Source organism: Colobus angolensis, unplaced genomic scaffold (genome assembly GCF_000951035.1).
Source record: "Colobus angolensis palliatus isolate OR3802 unplaced genomic scaffold, Cang.pa_1.0 Scaffold85, whole genome shotgun sequence".
NCBI classification, from domain to species: Eukaryota; Metazoa; Chordata; class Mammalia; order Primates; family Cercopithecidae; genus Colobus; species Colobus angolensis.
Window position 1 is genome coordinate 9,318,683 of NW_012122376.1, and position 14,220 is coordinate 9,332,902.

Here is a 14,220-nt window from a genome sequence, read left to right on the forward strand (position 1 = left end):
GTCTGGGGCATCCCCTGCAGTGCTGACTTGTTTAACCGTTGGCTGGTGTGGCCAAGCGTGCAGCACACAGGCTCTCCTGCCCTGAGCATGATTCTACATGAAGCTTTCCAGTGACCTCCCTTTCTGCCATTTATTCTGTGTCTTACAGAATAGCTTTGATTCACAATGAGTGACAAGGATCTAAAGGAATCTGGAATCTGTGGCAAAGAACAACAGGGCAGGGGACAGCATCAAAGGTTAAAAAGACTGGAGGTGCCTTTTTGAGATGGTGTAAGGAATGGACTAGATCCATGGCCTCGTAGGGAGAAGTGCAAGCCCTTTGTCATCATGAAGGTATCATGACCATCTCCAAAGTGTGTAGGAGGAAGCCGCCTGTAGGAAAGGTGGCGGGAAGAACTGGGAGCAGGAGATGCAATATGCCCATGGGTTTGAAGAGAACCAAGGGCTGGAAAAGACAGGCTTGCAAAGGATCTCAGCTGGAGTAGCCTAGCACCGTTAAGCTGCCCAGCTGCCTCTCTGGGGAGGCACCTGCCATTTATGAGGCCAGATGGTGTGTATCATTATACTCATAAGGAAAATTGCAGAACAGGGCTCGAAGGCGTCAACCACTCACCACAACAAATATAGCAATAAGGGCTAATATCTACAGAGTGTAAAAAACGGTCAAACTCTCAAACAACAAGCCAAACAATCCAGTTCAAAAATGGGCAAGAGACATGAAGAAACATCTCATTGAGGAGGATATGCAAATGGAACTGAGCCTGCGAAAAGATGTTCAACATCATCAGCCATTAGGGAAACGCAAATTGAAACCACAGGGAGGCACACCTATCAGAGTGGCTAAAATAAAAAACAGTGACAACACCAAATGCTAGTGAGGATTTGGAAAAACTGGATCACTCTTACATTGCTGGTGGGAATATGAAATGGTAGAGCCACTCTGGAAAATATGTTCACAGTTTCTTTAAAACCTGAACATACAACTACCATGCAACCCAATGGTTGCTTTTCATTTTTTCCAAAGAAGTGAAGATATATGGGCTGGCAACAGTGGCTCATGCCTGTAATCCCAGCACTTTGGGAGGCTGAGGCAGGTGGATCACTTGGGCTCAGGAGTTAAGAGACCAGCCTGGGCAACAGGATGAAACCCCATCTCTCCGGAAAAAAAAAAAAAAAAAAAAAGAAAAAAATATTGGCTGGGTGTGGTGGCACTCACCTGCGCGGTCCCAAGCTACTCGGAAGCCTGAGGTGGGAGGAGCGCTTGAGCACAGAAGGTCAAGACTGCAGTGAGCTATTACTGTGCCCCTGCACTCCAGCCTGGGTGACAGTGCAAGACTTTGTCTCAAAAGAAAGAAAGAAAGAAAAAGAAATGAAGATGTATGTTCACATTGCTGGGGTTCAGAAACAGATGCTTCAAAATATGGTGTGTTGTACATGCTGAACTGAAAAAGGAGTTTCAAGGTCTCTCTGACTGCCCCAGCCCAACCGTTCTCCAAAGCATTGGATTCTCTGAAGTTCCCTTATCTGCCTGAAGTCCGGACCTACCAAAGAAGCAAACAGTGCCCTCTGATCCTTTCTCTGAGTTTTCACGAACTAAACCCATATTGCAAGGAAGGAATTCTCTTTTAACAAACCTGGGCAGACTTTTGTCACAAACCGTTGTCTGCTCTGTAGACCTAACAGACTTTGCCCCAGATGCTTGTCTGTTCCTCAAGCCCATTGAATTCTCTGTAGGAGTCCTTTATTGGCCCTCAGAAAGTTTTTCCTCTCACCCTTTCCACAACCTACTTTGCCAGCATCCGAGCCTCCATTCTTTCTGTAACCTCAAGATGGTGTCTAAGCTTCTGCACTCTCCTGGGGGTTGGAGAGTGCAGAAGCTTTCCAGTGACCTCCCTTTCTACATGAAGGCGCCTGTGTCCCATAAAACTATGATCAAGTAAATTTGTACAACTCTTCTCCAGAGAACCTGCCTTTTGTGAGTTGATTCTCCAGAGGACCTACAGAGGACAAAGGGGACGTTCCCTTGGCCCCAACAACACAAAACCCTGTACGCAAATGCTCACTGTAGCTTTATTTGTTAGAGCCAAAGACTTGGAACCACTCTGATGTCCTTCGCCACATGAATGGTTACACAAGTTGCGTCCATCCATTCCACGAATACTATACAGCAATAAAAAGGAACGAGTTATTGACATGTGCAAAAACCTGGTAAATCTCCAGAGAAAGATGCTGAGTGAAAAAAAGACCATCCTTACAGGGTACACATGGTATGATTCCATTTCAAGAGCTTTCTTTTCTTTCTTTCTTTTTTTTTTTTTTCTTTTTTTTTTTGAGATAGGGTCTCAACTCTGTTGCCCAGACGGGAGTGCAGTGATGCAATGATGCTCACTGTAGCCTCTACCTCCCGGGCTCAAATGATCCTCCCACCTCAGCCTCCCTAGTAGCTGGGACCACAGGCATGCCACCATGCCTGGCTAATTTTTTGTGCTTTTTGTAGAGATGGAGTTCAAGGGCATTCTTGAAATGACAACATGTTAGAAATGGAGAACAGATTAGTGGCCACCAGGGGTTAAGGAGGCGGTGGGGGCAGGAGGAAAGTGAGCATGGTCATGAAACAGCAACAGGAGGGACCCTCGTGGTGACAGACGTGCTCTGTGTGTTGAGTGTCCGTGTCAGTATCCTGGTTCGGTACACACGATGTTGCACCAGAGTTTGGTGAGATGTTGCCCGTGCAGGGAACTGAGTGAAGAGCACAGAGGATTGTTCTCTATTACTTCTTACCACTCATGTGTTGGGGAAAGAGTGGGCATCAAGTTCAGGGGCCCCAACTTTTCTAAGGAGAAACTGTAAAATTTTTATTTCATCAGAGGCTTAAGGCCGTCAGGTGGGGAGGGGCCTAAAGCCTCAGTGAGGGTTGGGTAGAAGTGGGGGTGGCTCCCTCTGGAAATGCCCAAGATACTCACCCAAGAACCTCCAAGCAGGCACGCTGGTAGTACTGGTTTATTCTCCTTATGGGCAAGGTGAGGGCCAGCCTGATGGTGACGTTAGGTCAGCTCGGAGCAAACTTTATTCTCAAGCCATGGAGGTCCCACTTCCAAGAGCCTCACCACTTCCTCTCCCTGCTCCCACCACTCCTGGCTAAAGGACAGAGGAGATCCTTCGTCATGGGCTGAGGTTCTAAAGCCTTGCATCAGGCATGTACCTTGCTTCACTGAAATTTCCCTTGGACACGCCCTAGGCAAACACTCTGGTGCAGACCGGCATGACTGGTTTCCCTCTGCCTCCCCTGCTCAGGGGACAGATTCTTGGGTCTTAGGGCAAGGGCCTTGCCCAGTTGGCCTCTGTGGAGGGCCTAGGCTGGGTGAAGAACACGTATGGGTAAACATCAGAATGACATGCAGTGGTGAGACATTTTCACCAAGCAGAGCAGTGAGAGTAGCCGACTGGACTCACATCTCCAGTTTTTACTCACTTAGGGGAAATGTGCTCTCTGTGTGGGATGGGATATGCAATTGTCTGGACCATTAAGACAGGCATTTCTCTTTCTGTAAAGTAGGTACAGCTGAATCTCCTAAGTAGCTGGGACCGTAGGCATGCAACACCATGCCCAGCTAATTAAAAATTTTTTATTTTTTAGAAATAGGGTCTCACTATGTTGCCCAGGCTGGTCTTAAACTCCTGGGCTAAAGTGATCCTCCTGTCACAGCTTCTCAAAGTGCTAGGGTTACAGGTGAGAGGCCATGGGGAGGGGATGAAGGGCTTTGAGAGACTCGGGGATGCCCAGGTTACCTCCAGCCCAGTCATGCCATCTCCCACCCCAAAATGCCTCTCGGGTGCTTCCCAGAAGGAAGCAAATCTGGCTGTAGGTGACATTTCTCCCCCACTGCTATCCGGTTCTTTCACTGATATGGGGTGTGTTCCCTCCAGGCCCTGTCCGAGCCCCTCCAAGTATGATGTATTAATCCGTATTCATGCTGCTGATGCCCTAGACTGGGCAATTTATAAAGATCCACGTGGCTGGGGAAGCCTCACAATCATGGCAGAAGGCAAGGAGGAGCAAAGTCACACCTTACATGGATGGCAACAGGCAAAGAGAGGGCTTGTGCAGAGAGACTCCCCGTCATAATAACCCCAGATCTTACTATCACGAGAACAGCCCAGGAAAGATCTGCCCGCATGATTCAATTACTTCCCACTGGGTTCCTCCCACAACATAAGGGAATTCAAGATGAGATTTGGGTGGTGACACAGCTAAACCATATCATATGGGGACATACGAGTATTTCCCTCAGGGTTTGGTGGGGTGTCAGGCAGCACAGCAGGGATGTAGCTCCCAGGGTCCTACTGCACCCCAGCCTTGTAATCACTGGGGAAGTCGAGGCTCAGAGGCTCACCTGAGGGGGCCTGGTAGGGGCAGGATCAAGATGGGGATCAGGCTTTTCTTTTTTCTTTTTCTTTTTTGAGACAGAGTCTCACTCTGTCACCCAGGCTGAAGTGCAGTGGCGTGATCTCGGCTCATTGCAGCCTCTGCCTCCTGGGCTCAAGGGATTCTCCTGCCTCAACCTCCCAAGTAGCTAGGACTACAGGCACGTGCCACCATGCCTGGCCAATGTTTTGTATTTTTAGTAGAGACAGGGTTTCACCGTATTAGCCAGGATGGTCTTGATCTCCTGACCTCATGATCTGCCCTCCTTGGCCTCCCAAAGTGCTGTGATTACAGGTGAGAGCCACCATGCCCGGCTGGGTATCGGGCTTTTCAGTTGCCAAGGCAGCAGTAGACACTGGACCACCAACAAACAGAAAGAGAAAGTAGCAGAGGTGGTCCCACCTCCATCTCTCGGGGGCCATCTGCACCAACTTCTTTCACTCTCCTGCTTCCCTTGGCGAGTGAGGAGTTCTCCACTTCTGCAGAAAACATCCTTCCTCTTGGGGCCAAAGGTCCCCTTGCCAAGAAGGTGCTCAGAGCTTTACATTTTTCCCATTAGCAAATCAGTTTATTAGTTGAGGAAACAGACTCAAAGTTAAGTGACTTGCCCAAGGTCACATCATCTAGTAAGTGGCAGAGCTGGGATTCAATCCCAGGTCTCTCTGGGTCCAGAGCTGGAGCTCTCAGTGAACATGTATGCCACCTGGAAACCATGGAGGAAGCCTGGAGAGTTGGACATATGTAAGAAGAATGAGCAAAACCCAGGGACTTAACTGTTTAAATTTAATGTTGAGAATTTTTGTATTGCTGGGAAACATAGTCGTTCCTGACCTCATTGAACAGCTGTCAGTGATGGGGTGGACTTAGAGCTTCTACCCTGTGCCCTTTCATGTGGCTTGGCACATTTTCTCTATGTCTGTGTCTTCTTTTCCCTCCCAGACAGTAAGTTCCTTGAAGGCCATGCAAAAGGTCCACAACTTAACACTTGGTAGTCCCTCAGTCAATATGTGGTAAATGAATGACGAAATGGTTACCTGTTAGAATTCTAGAGAGGTATGTTAGAAAGGTCTGAGCAGTCCTCAAGACTACAAGCATATACACAGCCACCATTTCCCCTCTCATGTCCATTGCAGACATCACTAATCAATCAAGTCATTCTTTTTCACCAAGATGCCTGGGAGGTTGCAGCTTCCCGTCCCCTGATGCCCATGGCCAATGGCTGATTGATGCAGAAGGATAACACCCGCTGTTTGACCTCTGAGCTATAATTTATGCTCTGAAGGTCCTTTTGGAGTTAGGTTGAGGCTGGGCTTCTCATGAAACCACATCTTTCCCCAGCTTCCTCCAGGACCTGTCCTGCTTTCCTCCCTCCCTCAATAAATCACTTGCATCAGAATTTCCATCTCAGGTTCTGCTTCTAGAGAACCTGAGATAAATAGCAACATTAATATCGTATTTTGAGTAATCTCTTCTAGAAACACCTTCAAAGATACACCCATAAATAATATTTTATCAGTGATTAATATTTGGGCATCCCTTATCCCAGTCAAGTTAATATATAAAATTAACCATCACAACGACCACCTTTGTAACTCAGCCCATCTCGGCTTAGCCCAGCACCCACCAAACCATCGCCAGTCCTGCCCAACCACAGCCAATCATTTTGCGCTCTGTTTTATTTTGAAATCCTGGACCTCATATCGTATCATTGGCAGATATTTCAATGTGCTTCTCCAAAAATTATGAACTTAAAAAAACATGACCACCATACTATTGTGACATCTAAAAAGTGGAGTTTCTTATTTATTTAATTTTAATATTTTTATTTCTTTATACACAAGTTTCCTTCGACCAAAAAATTGAGTTATTTAAATATAACACAACACTAAACTCCCCAATAAAAAGAATTATAAATTAGCACTTACTATGTGCAGCCTTCCAAGTTCACATCGTGTCTCATTGAAACCATCCGCCTGCCCTCTGCAGTAGTGATATGGTTCAGCTGTGTCCCCAGCCAAGTCTCGCCTCAAATTGTAATAATTCTCACATGTCAAGGGCAGGGCCAGGTGGAGATAATTGAATCATGGGGTAGTTTCCCCCATACTGTTCTTGTTGTAGTAAGTCTCACGAGATCCGATGGTTTTATAAATGGGAGTTCCCCTGCACAAACACTCTTGCCTGCCACCAGGTTAGACGTGACTTTGTTTCTCCTTTGCCTTCTGCCATGATCGTGAGACCTCCCCAGCCATGTGGAACTGTGAGTCCATTAAACCTCTTTCCTTTATAAATTACCCCGTCTTGGGTATGTCTTTGTTAGCAGCGTGAGAACAAACTAACCCAAGTAGTAACATATCGTTAGGCACTGTCCACAATTTTAACACCTGCTACCCACATAGTGCCTATCCTTCTTCCCTGGTTTAGTCTATATTTCCTTACATATATTTTTGAAAACTTTTAATTTTGAAATATATTGCAAATATACTACCTTATAGGTTCACAACAAGTTGCAAAGTTAGTACAGAGAGGACCCTTGCACTCTTCACCCAGCTTCCCCTAATGCTTGCGTCTTACATTGCTAGGATCCAACAGCATGGCTAGGAAATGGACACTGTTCCAACTGGTTCAATGTGTGTGTAGTTTTATGCTATTTTAATACACGTGTGCATTTGTGTAACTGCTGCTGCAATCAAGGCACAGAACTGTGCTATCACCACAAAGATCTCTCTCATTCTACTTCTTTATAATCATACCTCCCTCTACCCTACCTATCCCTAAGCCCTCCAATTTGTTCCGTATCTCTATAACTTTGACACTCTGAGAATGACGTATAAATAGAATCATATGGTATGTGACTTTTTATTTTTCACACAGCGTCTCACTCTGTCAACTGGGCTAGAATGCAGTACCGCGATTGTGGCTCACTGCAGCCTTGAACTCGTGGGCTCAAGTGATCATCCTGCCTCAGCCTTCTGAATAACTGGGACTACAGGTGCATGCCATTATGTCCGGCTAACTTTTTTTTTTTTTTTCTTTTAGAGGCAGGGATCACGTCCAGCTAACTTTTTTTTTTTCTTTTAGAGACAGGGTCTCCCTGTGTTGCCCAGGGTATGTGACCTTTTGAGGTTGACTTCTTTCACTTGGCAGAATTCTCTTGAGCTCCATCCACATTGTTGTGTATCAATAATTCATTCCTTTTTATTAACTGAGTAGTAGTCCATGGTATGGATGGACCACAGGCTAGTTAACTATTCACCTACTGAAGGACACTTGTTTCTCCCTGCTTTATCGCTTTTTCCTCGGTGTTTTTGACAAGCGTACTATATATTTATTTACGTGTCTTGTTTGTTTTCTCCCCTCCCCCCGTATAACGTAAGCTCCATGAGAGCAGGGGTTTTTGGCTAGTGTGTGCATCGTTGTATCTCTGGGGCCAGGAACAGTGAATGACATGTAGGAAAGAGCTTAATAAGCCATTGGTGGAGTGAATGTCGAATGAATTTTGCAGACGAAGAGATCTAATTCCAGGGAATGTAAACAACTTTTCTAAGGTCATTGCACCTGTTGGTTGCAGAGCCTGGTCTTAACCTGCTCTCTTGGCTCCAAGCACCCCCCCACCCAGCCGCATGCCGGTCCCGATCTTTCTTCTCCCTGGCCAAGTGCGGGCAAAGCCGGCTCCTGCTTCTGTGTTTCTTTTGGCTTCAAGGATGCTGGCAGGGTTTTCCAACGGAACTTTACTGACAACCCACAAAGCCCAAAGGGAAATAAACAAGGGAAATCTGAGGACTTATAAAGTGTTGAGCTTATAAAATAAATTCTTTTCTTTTCTTTTTTTTAAAAAAGGGATGTTGTATTAGTTTCCTGTGGCTGCTGTAACAAATTACCACAAGCTCAGTGGCTTAAAACAACACCTCCTTATGACCTCACAGTTCTGGAGGCCAAACTCCAAAATCCAGGTGTTGGCAGGGCTGGAGGGCAGCGCTGGCAGGTGGGGAAAGGCAGTTTGTGAACCGTAACACTGTTTGACCTGTATCATACCGGCATGCAGTACATTAATAGCACATTTAACATGGCCGGGTGTGGTGGCTCGTGCCTGTAATCCCAGCACTTTGGGAGACCGAGGCAGCAGTGTGGATGCTCAGCTCAGCCGCACTCCACAGTCAGAGAGCACTGGGTCCACAACCTCACCCTGCAGCTTCCTCCGTGTGTGGCCTTGGGTGAGTCACTTTAGCAACCAGGGCAGCGTGCCCGTCTCCATAGCGGCTGCCACAGCCTACCTTGCCAGGCAGTTGTAACATCACTCGAGACCACAGGAACACAGCCACTCTTTCTTGGCACTTACCACCTCCAGGCCCCTGGTGAAGCGCTCCTGCCAGGTCACCTCATTAAATCCCCATGACGACCTTGTTGGAGGGCTGTTATTGTCCCCATTTTAGAGCAGAGGCGCTGAGACTGAGACACCGCAGCTGAGCCTACCCCTAGATGTTCTCACTTAGTGGTGTCCACCGGGGCTACCACCAGCCTAGTTTTGCAAATTCTTCAGGTGACTGTGGTGAGCAGCAGGGTTGAGAACCTGGGCCCCGGCGTGAAACCATGAAGCACACCCTGTGCTCCCCCAGCCAGTCCGTCCCTCCTCCCTCGCTCTGGTCCCTCCTCCCTCGCTCTGGTCCCTCCTCCCTCACTCTGTCCCTCCTCCCTCGCTCTGTCCCTCCTCCCTCGCTCTGGTCCGTCCTCCCTCGCTCTGGTCCCTCATCCCTCGCTTTGTCCCTCCTCCCTCGCTCTGGTCCCTCCTCCCTCGCTCTGGTCCCTCCTCCCTCGCTCTGTTCTCACCTCCCTTGCTCTGTCCCTCCTCCCTCGCTCTGTTCCCTCCTCCCTCACTCTGTTCTCACCTCCCTTGCTCTGTTCCCTCCTCCCTCGCTCTGTCCCTCCTCCCTCACTCTGGTCCCTCCTCCTTCTCTCGGTTCCCTCTCTCACTCCCTTCCAGGCTCCGCCTTGGGTACCAGGACTGACTTCTGCCATGTACAAGCCAGTGGTCTTGAGACCATGTCTGTGTCTTGTTTACTCAGTCCTCACACGGGCATGCTAGCTGGCCTGCCTCCCCTGCAAGGGTGTGTAGGGAAGGCAGGGAGTGGTCAGATCTGCCATTCTCCGCCTGCCTCCGACTGAGGCGAGTTGGGGGGCACCCCTCCTCCCTGTTATCCCGGGAGTCTTCGTGACTTCCCCAGCTGTGTGCAGCCCCCTCACTCTCCTGAGATGTGCCTGCTGTCCCAGTGTGAGTGCCCAGCCCACCCTGCTCTGCTGGCCATGGCTGACTCCATGGTGGTTTGAGGGGCACCTTCCCAGGTTGGGCCAGAGGATGTGAACTTGGGAGCCGGGGGCAGATGGGCTGTGGGGCCACCGTGTGTGCTGGGAAGCAGGGAAAGCCATTCTCAGGTATAGGACAAAGGAGAAACTCAAGAGGCCTGTCGACGGCCGTGGACCCAAGAGAGCTGAGAAAGAGGGCCGGTCAGTTCTCACCAGCCTCGAGTTCCAAGTAAAACTCCAGTGCATTTCCTTTTCTCTGAAGCTCATTGCACTCATGATGAAGAGACTCGGTGAAGACAGAACCGCTCTAGGACTGATGGCAGGGCAGGCAGCAGCCCCCCCTGACAGACCTCAATGGCAGGAGAAAGGTCGCCTACAACTTCCAAAGAATACTCCATAAAGCTGAGACAGTAGGGCCATTAAAGCTCCCATCCAAGCAGAGGCAAAGGAGCCACTCTCCTCCCAAACCAGGCACCGTGTAGTAACAACTGGAACTCTAGCCACCCGCCCCTGGGCTTTCCCCCAAGGACCCAAGGAGGATGGTGTCCAGCAGGAAAGCTGCTGGTCAGTTTCTGGGCTGCCTAGGGAAGTTTCAACCAAAGCCCCTGTTGCTGGTCGGTTTCTGGGCTACCTTGGGAGTGTGGTTGGTTTCTGGGCCACCTTGAACTCCCTGGGGTAGAACCTGAGAATCTAAATGTTGAATGTGCTTTGAGGCAGGATCTGGTTAAATGGCAGATCCTGATTCAGAAGGTCTCAGCGGGGCCTGAGGGTCCACCACCTGACAAGTCCCCAGGAGAGGCTGCTGGTCTGAAGAGCACACCTGGAGAAGCTAGGGCTTAGCTGAGTCTGATGCTCAGGCTGGGTGTGGTGGCTCATGTCTGTAATCCCAGCACTTTGGGAGGCCGAGGTGGGTGGATCACCTGAGCTCAGGAGTTTGAGACCAGTCTGGCCAACATGGCAAAATCCCACCTCTATTGAAAATACAAAAATTAGCCAGGCATGGTGGCAGACACCTGTAATCCCAGCTACTTGGGAGACTGAAGCAGGAGAATCACTTGAACCTGGGAGGTGGAGGTTGCAGTGAGCCAAGATCGCACCATTGTACTCCAGCCTTGGTGACAAGAGTGAAACTCTGTCTTAAATAAATAAATAAATAAAACAAAACAAAACAAAAAAAACAACTGGGAACCCAGGTCGGTCCAGCTGCCCACTGGCTCCCTATTTTGCAGAAGGAACATTCCTCCCACTGCAAGGCCCAGAGAGCTGGGGGTGCTGGCTGGGTTGATGGCTGTTCTCCCAGCTGAGGAAAGGAAGCCGGCAATACAGAGCAGAAAGAGCACGGACTCTGAAGCCAACTGTGAGTTTCAGCCTCTCATTTGCTTAGTCAACTTGGACAAGACACAGAGCCCCTCTGAGCCTCAGTTTGTGGAGCGTTGTTTGTGAAGATACTGAGACTTGGGTAGATGGTGACTGTTTATAAACACTACTTCTTGTTTACTAATTGCAAAAGGAAGTGTTTGCAGCCCATACCCAGCTTGGTGCCCTGGCTGTGCCTTGGGAAGCTCTCACTGTGTTACGGGAGCTGTGAGTCACGTGTGAGCAAAGAGGGGCAGCACCCGCTGGCAGGACCATGGCCACGGCCAGGCTCGCTGGGCAGGGTGGATGTCTGGGTGGGTTTTTTCTCCAACAAGCAGACCACAGGGCCTGGCCCAGCAGCGAACTGCTCATGCCTCCTGATGACAGTGCACCTCTGCCTGCCGGGGAAGCTGGCCTGGCCCAGGAACACTGAGGACACCCAGGCTGTTAGTTCTCTTGCAAATTACTTAGTTACTCTGAGTGGCTAACGGACCTAACCCGTTTGTTACCTCCTTCCGGGTTAATTCTGATAACTCAGAAAAGCAAGCATTTTTAAGAGAAGTTTTTTTGGTGTTTCTCCATTAAAGGAAACATTTGGCTTCTCTTAGAAAAAGCAAAAAACATCCCCAGTGGGTCCCCATGAGGCTGGGTGGGACTTCTCAGTGCCTTGCAGGACCTCACAGGAAGGAGGAGGTTTGCTCCCAGAGAAACACACCAGCCTCAAGTGCATGCCTGCAGTGAGCTTGCGGGAGCCTTGGGATGCCCAGGCTAAGAGGAAGGAACCCTCACCCCTTCCACTTAACACTTTCTCCTTCACAGAAACGGATTCTCACTCAGGGACCAGTCTGTGTCTGGAGCTGGGTAGAGAGCCAGCCACTGCCTTGGGGGCTCACAAGTGGTGGCCGGAGCAGAGCTGACGGCTAGGTCATGGGGTCACCTGGCTGGAACCTTCTCCCGACAGCGTCCCCTCCCCTGAGCCAGGTCTGGGAGGCATGCAGGTGCGCAGGCGGGTCTGTGTTGGGAGTTGAGCCCTAAGCTCCTCTCCTTTCTGCCAAGGGCTGGGGACAAAATCTCCTTCCAGGGTTCTCTGGTGCCCTGAGGGGACTTCAGCTTTAATTCTAACACTTCTCTCTTCCTCCCTGACTCACTGTAGTTATCCAGAAGGAGTAGTAAAAACCTATTCCCACCTGAGTGTCTTTACCAGATCCTTAATGGCAGAAATGGAGTCACTATGGTGACCAGCATTGGCCCAACCCTTCTACGTAGAGTTCAGAATGCACACTCTGTCCCACATCATTGCATTGGGTACTGACACACAGAAGTACTCGAAGGCCAGGGGCTGCCATATCAAAAGCTGTAGACCTTGGTTAAATAACCATCCTCCATACCTGGTTCTGCTGGGCCAAGTGTCACTTGCATAAATATAAGATACCAGGCAAAGGTTTGGACATTCTCTGGGGAAGGTCTGCTCTGCACAGGCACTCCTTTGTAGAGGCTTATGCTCCACTGGGTCTGTATATGGAGCATATCTTGTTCACAGGACCATGGCCAACCATCCAACCATTCATCCACTTTTCCTTTCTTCTATCCATCTGTCCATTGAGCCATGCATTCATTCATCTATTAATCTATCCATCCACACATCCATCCATTCATTCATCTATTAATCTATCCATCCACACATCCATCCATTCTACCCACCTACTCATCTTTTTATATATCCATCCATCCATCCACCACCACCTACCCACCCTTCTTCCTTCCACCCACTTAACCATCCATCCATCCATTCATCTATCCATCCATCCACCCACCCACCTTTCCTTCCTTCTATCCACTCATCCAATCCATCTGCCCACCAACCCACTTTGCTTCCATCCATCTAACCATCTATTCATTCATAGTCCTGGATCTTCCTTTCCTTTTCCTTCCTTGCCTGCCTGCCTTCCTTCCTTCCTCCCTCCTTCCTTCCTTCCTTCCCACATTCCTTCCCTCCTTCATTCCTTTCTTCTACCCATCCATTCAGTCATCCATCCATCCTAGAACATCTGAATAGCATAACTCCAAGGAGTACTAGAGTACAATGTAAATGGTAACCCCAGTATTTTTCACCCTTCATTCATCCCTTCATTTGTTATTATTATTTTTAGAAATGGCAATTCTTTTTTTCTTTTTGCAACAGAGTCTTGCTCTGTCACCCAGGCTGGAGTGCAGTGGCATGATCTTGGCTCACTGCAACCTTTGCCTCCCGGGTTCAAGCGATTCTCCTGCCTCAGCCTCCTGAGAAGCTGGGATTATAGGCTCAACAGGCGTGCGCCATCACGCCCTGCTAATTTTTGCATTTTTAGTAGAGATGGGTTTTCACCACGTTGATGAGGCCGGTCTCGAACTCCTAACCTCGTGATCCGCCTGTCTGGGCCTCCCAAAGTGCTGGGATTGCAGCGTGAGCCACTGCGCCCGGCCAAAATGGCAATTCTATATCAAAAAGAAAATAAAAGGGAGGCAAAGTGGGAGGCAAAGACAGAATGAGCTGCAGACTGAATGAAGTCTGGCAGACTATTGGAACTGGGAGGAGCCTCCCCCATCATCCAAGTCCAGTACTCCTCCATCTCCTGTGGCCAGGAAATAGTCCTGAACACTCACGGAGAGCCAATGGTGTCTCCAGGAGCCAAAGTTCTCATGGATGCCTATTTTATAAAGAGAAAACTTATTTTGGGATGGATTAAAAGACTTTTCTTCTTTGATGTTATTTTATTTTTTATTTTTTTCTTACATTGAAAAATCTTCGCTCTTAATTACATTAACAGAATTACATGTTTTGCCCTATAATATACATTAGTTGAGGAATAATAACATCGACGTTATTACTGACAATGTGTTTACTGAAAATGGCTTAAGACTTTTTTGGCAGCTCTTTTTGTCTTTAGGGCAGACATAGAGGGAACCTACAGTCACATTTCAGTGCCTTAAAGTCACTTGGGGATGGTCTCTGTGTGATTATACCACCACCTGCATATGAACAGATTTGTTTGTTCCATTTGTCTTTTGGTTTATAGGGGCTGCTATAAAAACTTTCTAGTTTTGTTTTACAATTATCAAAAACATTTACATATGACAATATTGAATTTTACTTGAGCCCA